Source organism: Nannobrachium achirus (genome assembly GCF_963921795.1).
Source record: "Nannobrachium achirus genome assembly, chromosome: 5".
In the NCBI taxonomy this organism is placed as follows: domain Eukaryota; kingdom Metazoa; phylum Chordata; class Actinopteri; order Myctophiformes; family Myctophidae; genus Nannobrachium; species Nannobrachium achirus.
This window is the reverse complement of record NC_137814.1, coordinates 25,383,879-25,393,878: the sequence shown is the minus strand read 5'-3', so window position 1 is coordinate 25,393,878 and position 10,000 is coordinate 25,383,879. Positions and strand designations below refer to the sequence as shown.

General features: G+C 41.5%; 1 protein-coding gene across 1 annotated transcript in view; it reads left to right on the top strand.

Moving 5' to 3' along the window:
- Nucleotides 1-10,000, top strand: part of kirrel1b (kirre like nephrin family adhesion molecule 1b) — a gene marked incomplete at both ends in the record, with an annotated part of 106,108 nt that overhangs the window by 52,241 nt on the left and 43,867 nt on the right. The window lies entirely within an intron of this gene.

Below are 10,000 nucleotides of genomic sequence, written 5' to 3'. Positions count from 1 at the left end.
CAACATCCCCAAAATGATTAAATAGAAGGGTAGATCCACAATATTCATGGTAGTTAGGTTGCAATTTTACTCTGTACAAAGACTTGCTACAGTATGCAGACTAGTGCTTGCTCTGCCATCATATAGTTAATACCAGTAAGACTCCCTAATCGGGAGATAAGCGACCGTTGGTCGCTTATCTCCACAAATATCACAGCCTCCACCTCTCACGTCATACGGGCAGCCATAGTTACACCTGGAATGTTGAATCTCCATATATGGAGATAACCTACCCATCACACAAAGTCTGACCTCACCAGCCCATACCTGGGCATGGACGACTTATATCTCCATATACGGAGATGGCCATATATGGAGATACGATGACATCACAGAGTCCACAGCTGATGATGTGGCGTGATGTCATACAATACACAAACAAGCCCTATATAAAGGGGCAATTCTCACCAGGGAAGAGAGCATTCCCCACTAGCTGAGTATCTTAAGATGGTTGGATGTGATGATAAGCCACAAATAGGCCAAAAGTTTGTTTTACCAATTATCAAGACATACGGGCAGTTGCCAGTTTGCCATTGTTACTCATTGAAGTTGAATCTCCATCTGAATCCCTTTTATGCCCATATATGGAGATCCCTGCTCTGAGTATCTGACATCACTAATCCCTTTTATGCCCATATATGGAGATCCCTGCTCTGAGTATCTGACATCACTAATCCCTTTTATGCCCATATACAGTATAGAGATCCCTAACAGAATCCATTTTATGCCCATATATGGAGATACCTGCTCTGAGTATCTGACATCACTGTGATGTCACCTGTTTATGCCTAAATATGGAGATCCCTGCTCTGAGTATCTGACATCACTGCGATCTCACCTGTGATGTCACAGTGACACATCACCTCAGTATCTGTGATGTCACAGTGACACATCACCTCAGTATCAGGCGTTACACGTATACATTGAGCAGGGCAAAGGTGTGACGTGTGTGACGGACGGACGGACGGACGGACGGACGGACGGACGGACGGCCGGTGGAGGTTTTCATACTAAACTGCGACCTTACGGTCGCAATTACTGTATTGTGATTTTTGCATATTAATCAGAAACAATCTAACAACAAATAGTTAATATGATAGTGGAGCAAGCACTGCACAGATAGCAAGTCTTTTTACACAGTAAAGGCCCATCCCCACTGGGCCAGATAACAGATAAAAAAATCTCTTTCTCCAGATATTTTTCCATTCAAAGTGGATGGTAGCTACAAATAAAAAAAATATCTACATCCACTTTGAATGGAAAAATATCTGGAGAAAGAGATTTTTTTAATCTGTTATCTGGCCCAGTGGGAATTGCAACCTAACTACCATGAATATTGTGGATCTACCCTTCTATTTAATCCTTTTGGGGATGTTGATGTTGTCATCTGCCCATTTGTCAATTAAGAAATTGGTTGAATAGAACTCATATTTTGGGACCATCGCTCCATTGTTCACAATGGTTTGTAATGCAGGCTGCTACTCCAGGAAGTCATGTGATCCAAGATGGCCGCGGTGTGAATATGGTCTATACTGTGTCATTGTAGGCACAAACTTGTGCGATGCCCGTTTCGGAAATCCTGCCCCCTTCGGTTATGCAATACCCGCTGTACCCGTTGTCAGAGCATTTTTTTTTAACAATATATTTATTAAGATTTTCTTTTTTTTCACAGGAAATTCAATTGTTACAATTGTTACACTTTTTTTTTTTAAACATACAAAATGCAAAAGCAAAAGCAAGAGAAAAAAAAAACATGACAAAAACAAACCAAAACCATAGAAAAGAAAAACAACAACAGCACTACTCCCCCCCCCCGTTCTGACATTAAGTGTCCCAAGTTACAGTCTTTCATATATTGAATGAAACAACCCCATATCTTCTGAAATACCTCTTGTTTGTCCTTCAAAATATATGTAATCTTTTCCAGAGGTAGACATGAACACAGTTCTCTGAACCATAGAGAAATACTCGGTTTTCCCACACTCTTCCAAGATAATGCAATTATTCTTTTAGCTTGTAAGATACAGATATCAATAAACTTGATTTCACAGGTTTTCAATTTGTGTCCCTCTGGATATAGACCAAGCAGAAAGAATGTCGGTTCTGGTACTATTTTAACAGATAGAATTTTTTGAATTTCCTGCCCGACCTCCTTCCAAAACTCCATCAATTTTGGACATGACCAAAGACAGTGGAACAGTGTGCCCTTGTCTTCACCACATCTGGTGCACACATCGGGAATATTACTATCAAATTTATTCAATTTCTCTGGTGTGATATACACTCTCATAAGCCAATTATATTGTAGAAGTTTTAATCGTGTGTTCCCTGTTTGAGACTGAGCTTCTATACAAGCTGTACTCCACTGTTCCTCTGTCAGATCTACCTGTAAATCTGTCTTCCAGGCTTCAAGCTTAGATTCAGAGGTCTCCAGCGAGAAAGACACCATGAGATTATAAAATTCTGATATAATTCCCTTTTTAAAGGGGTCTTTAACCAGAGCCCTCTCCAACTCCGACACAGAGGGAGCACTTAAAGATTGGTTTTGGTTGGCTCGAATATAGCTCCTTACTTGAAAGTATTTGAAACGGTGTTTACGAGGGATGTTATACTTAGTAACAAGCTCTTCAAACGATAACATGGTACCCTTTAAGCTTCCAAATACATCCTTCAATTGGCGTATACCTTTATCGGCCCACATTTTGAATCCCCCATCTGCTCTACCCGGTACAAACTGATTGTTACCCCAAATCGGAGTGAACCAGGAAATGGGAGAGGTTACATTCAAGTGCTTGTTAATATCCCTCCAAATTTTAATCATATATTTAACTATAGGGTTAGATGTTTTCTTTATGAGATTTTTTTGAGAATCAGAGTATATATAAGAGGGGAATGGGAGTCGTAAGGAGCTAGATTCTAAGTCCCTCCATGCCGGTGCATTCTCTGTTGTGAAGTAGAACATTAATGCTCTCAATTGAGCTGCCCAAAGATACCACATTAAGTTAGGGCACTGTAACCCTCCCCTATCATAAGGTAGATACAGTAATGTCAGTCGGAGTCTGGGACGTCTATTATTCCATATAAAATTGGTAAACATTTTCTTGGTTCTAGAGAAGAAGTTTGATGGAGGTGGTAAGGGTATGTTTTGGAATAAGTACAGCAACTTGGGAAGCACGTTCATTTTTAGTATATTAATCCTGCCAGCTAAAGAAATTGAAAGACTCGACCATCTGTTGATAGAGTTCTCAATTGTTGATAATATTGGGTTATAATTGCAGTTCGAGACCTCTTCTAATTTTGGAACAATTTGGATACCTAGGTAGGTGAATGAGTCTACTGGTTTGAAATGACAGGCATAATCTGGTGGGTTAGATCTTTCGTCCGAGTTTAAGAGCATAATGGATGATTTTGAGTTGTTTACTTTGTAACCTGATATATGACCATAGGTTTTAATGAGATCCAAAAGGGCCGGAATAGACGTTTGCAGATTTTTTAAGAAGAGGATTACATCATCCGCATACAAGGCTATACGATGATCTAGTCTCTCCACATTTATGCCCGAAATCTGCGTATGCTCTCTCACAGCAATAGCAAACGGTTCAAATGCAATCAGAAACAATAATGGTGAAAGTGGGCAACCTTGTCTACAGCCTCTGTTGATCCTTATCGGTTTAGATATGATATTGTTAGTAAGTATTTCTGCATATGGATCGTTATATAACAGTTTTACCCATTTACAAAAATTCTCCCCCAGACCGAACCGTATGAGCATTTCAAACAGAAACGGCCATTCTACTCTGTCAAAGGCTTTTTCGCCATCAAGCGACAAAAGGGCTGTATCTGGCGCCCCCCTCTGGATGTGTAATATATTTAGTACCCTCCTTACATTGTGAAAACCCTGACGATCTACCATGAAACCATTCTGGTCATCTTCTATAATTACAGACAAAACACCTTCCAGTCTTTTAGCTAATATTTTACATAGTATTTTCAGATCCGAATTTAACAGGCTAATTGGTCGTAAATTTTCACATCTATTGTTTGGTTTACCCGGTTTTGGAAGAAGCGTAATGAGAGCTCCTCTCAAGGAGGGAGGTAATACTCCATCCTCAAATGATTCCGAGAACATGTCAAGTAAGGGTTTTGTTAGTTTACTTGCAAATTTTTTATAAATGTCTATGGGCAGACCGTCAGGTCCAGCGGCTTTACCAGATGTCATGCTACTTATTGCCTCGGAGATCTCACCCTCATCCAAGGATGCCCCTAACTTTTCACCATCCTGTTCCCGAAGTTGGGGAATATTAATGTTATCCAAAAAGGTGCTTTGGTCCACCTGTTCTTGAGTTGTCTCAGAACTGTATAATCTGCTATAATATTCTCTGAATGCCTCGTTTATTTCAATTGGATCCGATATATCTTCCCCCCTGTCATTTTTTAAGACAGAGATCGATCTCTCGGTTTGGAGCTGTTTGATGCGCCAAGCCAAAACCCTGCTGGGCTTCTCGCCCTGATCGAAGATGGTTTGTTTTAGTTTTAGTAGATTAGCCGCTGCTTTGGAGGCCGAAATTTCGTTGTATTGTGCGCGTAAGAGTAGTATTTCCTGATGAACTTTAGGGCAGGGCTTCATGAAGTAAGAGGCCTCCATGTTCTTAATTTTGGATTCTAACAATAAAACTTTTTGTTTAATTTTTTTGGATTTTGAACTTGTGAAATTTATGATCTGTCCTCTAATAAAAGCCTTAAAAGCTTCCCATCTCACGGTTGCAGTTGTTTCATCAGTATTAGTAGGAAAATATAAGTCAATTTGTCCTCCAATATAAGTCATTAGGTCAGGGTCCTGGAGCCATCTCTGTTCAAACCTCCATTTGGGGGGATCCTTTAAACGACCCGGATCTACATAAGTTAAACTGTTAGGTGCGTGATCTGAGATCAGAATACTATCATACACACACTTTTTGACCCTATCCAGGATGCCTACAGAGATCATAAATAGATCTATCCGACTGTACGTCTTGTACGTGCTGGAATAACATGAGTACATAGCGACATCGGGATTTCTATCTCTCCAAACGTCTCTAAGGTTTAGATCTTTAGCAAACTGTTGTATAACCTCCCTACTTTTCGAGTGGGTTTTATCAGAATGGGTGGATCTATCCATGATAGGGTCCAGAGTCACATTCCAATCCCCAGCTATCAGGTACTGACCTTTTAGCGATGCCAATAATAGAAATAAATTGTTAAAGAAATTTGGGTCGTCATTATTAGGAGCATAAATATTCACCAGAATAAGACTTTCTGCAAAAAGATTGCCTTGTATTATCAAGTAGCGTCCCAGTTTATCAGCTGTCACTTTAGTAATGTTAAATGGAATGGATTTATGAATTAGAGTCATCACACCCCTGGCCTGGGAAGTGAATGGAGCTGAAAACACCTCCCCCCTCCATCTCTTCCTAACCCTGATGTCTTCATTTGGTGCCAAATGGGTTTCTTGCAGAAAGATTATCTTGGATTGAAGTCCTCTTAACCTCCCCATTACCTGTTTGACCTTTTTTAATTTCTGTAAACCTCTACAGTTCCATGAAGTAAATTTAACTTCCACCTCCCTAGCCATAAGCACAGGTCTTAGTTAACCTTTCCATGTCAGGGTTCAGAGCAGTGCTATCAAATGACAAATACAAAAACGTACGAAAAAAGACTATGTCAAAAAGTCTGAAAAAACCCACAATATCCCCTAAGCCCATGCAAAAGGCAAAAGGCTGCCCCCCCCCTCCCTGCTTCCCACCTCAAAAGGGCTACCGACCACTCCACACAAAGTGTTTTTTTTTTTTAATTTTTAATTTTTAATTTTTTTTTAATTTTTTTTTTTTTTTTTTTTTTTTTTAATTTTAATTTTTTTTTTTTTTTTTTTTTTTTTTATTAATATAATTTTTGGAATTTTGGATGTGCTTTTGCGTGCGCGCGTACGAACACACGCATGCACATGCATCCGCACACGCACACCCAGCAATGAGAGACATCCTGAATATTTCCATCAGCCTTGTTGACATATTTCCCCACCCTCCATTGGTTTCTCTGCTGTGTGAGTTAATAGAGCCGCGCCACTTATCTGCCGTCATCACCCCCCCCCCCCCCCCCCCGAGCCCGGCCCGAACGGCCGAGCGCGGGAGGGGAGAAAAGAGGGGGGAGAAAAACGGACCAAAACAAAGACAAATGCATTTGGATGCAGTACTAAGGCGTGCCCACGGCAGCGCCCGACCGACAGTGAGTTTAACCCCAACCCCGCGTCACGAACCGGAAGCAAACAAAGACAAGTGGATGTTAGATGCATGATGGGAACCGTAGTTCCTGCGTGAACACGGTGAAACATTAAACTTCCCAATAAACGTAGCCAAATTAAGTTGAATTGCTCCTAAACACGGGCGCACCGTGACGCAACTGTATAGCGAATCCCGACACAGCAGAGAATGAACCTCAAATGAAACTATACATCTGTAAACAATGGAGATGGGGAACTATCCATAATTAGCTTAGCCTTTAGCTAGCCGTTATCTACCGAAACATTAGGTCCATTTAAAGTAAGGCCTACAAGCCATAAGGTGCATTAATACACGTCCCTTATAAAATCTATTCAATTACAAGAAAGAAAAAAAAAAAACCCGCGTGGCTCGCACATCTGTTACCCAAGCATAAAGCCACCATACGGTCATAGAATGTTAAGTTTAAGATAAGTAAAGACAATAAACCAATTGTACTCTTTGTTGTCACGAGCCAGCTAGCTAGCATGCTACAAAACACGATAGGACCTATATTCACGGTGCTTCAATAGTATCATATCAGAAAAATATAAAATAAGATCGCGTGCCTAGCACGCCAATAAGCACGTGAAGAAAATCCCTTGACAAATAAGCCTCAGGGTGGTATTTAAAAAAGAAAAACTATAAAAATAAAGAAGAAAGTATATTACCCCCTGAGTTAGCTTCTTCAAGCTAGCCAGCTAAGCTCTAGCCTTTACATGTTCCACAAATAGAAAATAAAAAAAGAAAACGCGTGCCTAGCACGACATTAACTAAAGCATGAAATACAAATTAGAGGAACAATTGAGAACAATGAATAAAAGAGTATAGAATATATAAAGAAAATGATAGAAAAAAGAAAACAAAAAGGAAAACAAAAGAGGTCCGTACTTTGTTAGCTAGCCAGCCTTTTCAAGCCAGCCTGCTAGCATTATTGTAAAGCAAGACGAAACCATACTATTTAACAAGATTAAGAAGTATATCATAAAATAAAATCACGTGCCCAACACGACTCTGGTTTAAAGAAAATGAATCAGATAATCAGGGTATTGCGTACTGTAAGAAAGTATAAATAAGAAAATGATACAAAATAAACTGTTCTACCCTGAGTTAGCTTCCTCGAGCTAGCAAACCAGAATACCGTCTGGGCCTCATTCCACCACCGGCTCCGTCGATTCCTCCACCGATTCCAGGAGAGCTCCAGCTCTCGTTGTAATTCTGCCGATGAAGTCCTTCACATCTTCTGGTCGTTCAAAGGCTTCAGTCTTGTTCTTGTAGGTCACAAGCAACTTTGCTGGAAACAGCATACCTTGACGGATCCCTGGAATCTCACGTAGCTTCTTGCGTACCGAGTCGAATTCCTTCTGCTTCTTTCGCACTTCAGATGGCAGGTCCGGGAACAGTTTTACCGGGGTGTCTTCATACAGTAGCTGGTCCTTGGCTCTGGCTGCTTTCATCACCTTCACCTTGTCTCTGTTGTCCAGGAACTTCATGATCAGGGTCCTTGGGCGGCCTGGTCGAGCGCTGTCAGCTCTGCCGATACGATGCGCCACTTCCACTGTAGTAGTTAAGCCCAGTGTTTGGGCAATCCAGTTTTCAAGGAAAGCACATGGATTATCGCCCTCAGCCTTTTCTACTAAATTAACTAGTCTCAGGTTGGACCTTCTCGATCTCTGTTCCATGGAATTGAGAACCAGCTCCATGTTCTTGCATTTCTTCTCAAGGCTCTGTACCCTGGCCTGCAGTGTAGCCACCGCATCCTCGTTGTTGGAAATACGGGTCTCCGCGGCTTCAATGCGCTGGCCGCATTCTCCAATGTCCTTTCTGAGTCCCTCAATAGCCGTCATAACAGAGTCCAGTTTTTTGGAGAAACTAGTCTCCAAGTTCTGAATAGCCTTGAGGACAGGATCATTGCCAGGGTCTCCTCCTTTGTCTCCCGAGCCTCCAGCCCCAGCCATGTTGCTATCGTTAGCTTCAGCTCCCTCGCTGCCCTTGGATTTCTTAGAACTGTAGAATTTCAGCTTTGATTGGACGTTGCCACGAAGTCTTTCTGATCTTCTATTATTCATCTGATTTTGAAAAGCGATATGTAGCTCACTTTTCCATCTAAGTCTGTTTTAATTATTACAGAGTTTTGTCACGCCTGCGGAGCGGAGAAAAACGCGTCCGCCTAGCACGCCGCCATTTTGAAAAGTCTTGTCAGAGCATTTAATGCAGTACAGTCATCACCTTGATGACATCAGGCATCTACAGTTCTCCATATATGGGCATAAAAGGGTTCCAGATACAAAAACACACACACACACACACACACACACACACACACACACACACACACACACACACACACACACAAACACACACACACACTCAGACAATGTGATACACAGAGATTATGGGTTTATTTTTAGAGAACCACTGATCTTTCCAACCACCCTGAGAACTGTTCTCTCTGTTGGGTCCTCAGTCTGAAGTCAATCGGTTTTTGAGACACAGACAGACAGACAGACAGACAGACAGACAGACAGACAGACAGACAGACAGACAGACAGACAGACACGCAGACAGACACGCAGACAGACAGACAGACAGACAGACAGACAGACAGACAGACAGACAGATAGATTTCTTTCAATTTATCCACCAACGTCCCATCGTGCATTGCGCAGAAGGCGTGCGTCAGTTCCGGCGTCGCAGCCGAGAGTGATCTACAAGTTCACAACGGTTGGATAGATTTATAGTACCGGCCTTCTCTGGACCGGTGCACCCATGCATGCATGCATGCGCATATGCACGCAGGCACATAATTGTGAGCTTATGTACTGTGTAGATCGTCCATTTCAGCTTTGCTCAACATTGTCATACCTACGTACAGATACTGTGTATACTGCCATACTTATGAAGTATAAAACATACTGTAAAAAACATGAAATATGGAGATACAAGGTTTGGGCCCAGCAGTAACAACATGAAATACATATCTAGTGTACAGTATTGTGTTCAAAGGCTTTAGCTCTTCTGTTGTTGTCATTCTCCAGAGAGCCTGTACGACACATCTGATGAATAACCGCACAAACCCCAGCTTTATACTTAGATCTTCAATAGAAGTACAAAGTACAGAGATCAAGATTAAGAACAAAAGAGTTTCTGCAGATGCCAATGTAAGCGCTAAATCACAAAAAGGGGGCTTAATTCAAGTAATTCATTTGAAATCCTATTTTATTTTTGATGCACGAGTCCTTCTCGGTAATGCGCCGCTATAAAACTTTGATGCCGCGGTTTAAAGTCGTAACAACGTACCGGCTTACTTTCTCACCAGTTAATGGAGATTATTAACTTCAAATGACAGCCCTTATTTTATTCTCCTATCCGCTTCGTTCATTCACATTTCCGCTGGCTGAGTCATAAGACAAGCAGGTGCTTAAGAAAGCGCCGTCTATTAGCAGGGATAGCTCACATCCCCTGAACCCTGAATACAGGCTCTTGCCTTCCGGGCCAATGGTTAAATGCCCGTGGCAGACTTAAAAACAACAGGTTCAAGTTCTCGTGCTTGCATACCTACTGTACTACCACTCGTGGCATCAACGAAGGAAGGTACGTGCACACATAGGCATCAAAAGTTACTTTTAAATATAAATCCATGAATGTCTCTTTGTCTATCTGTGCTG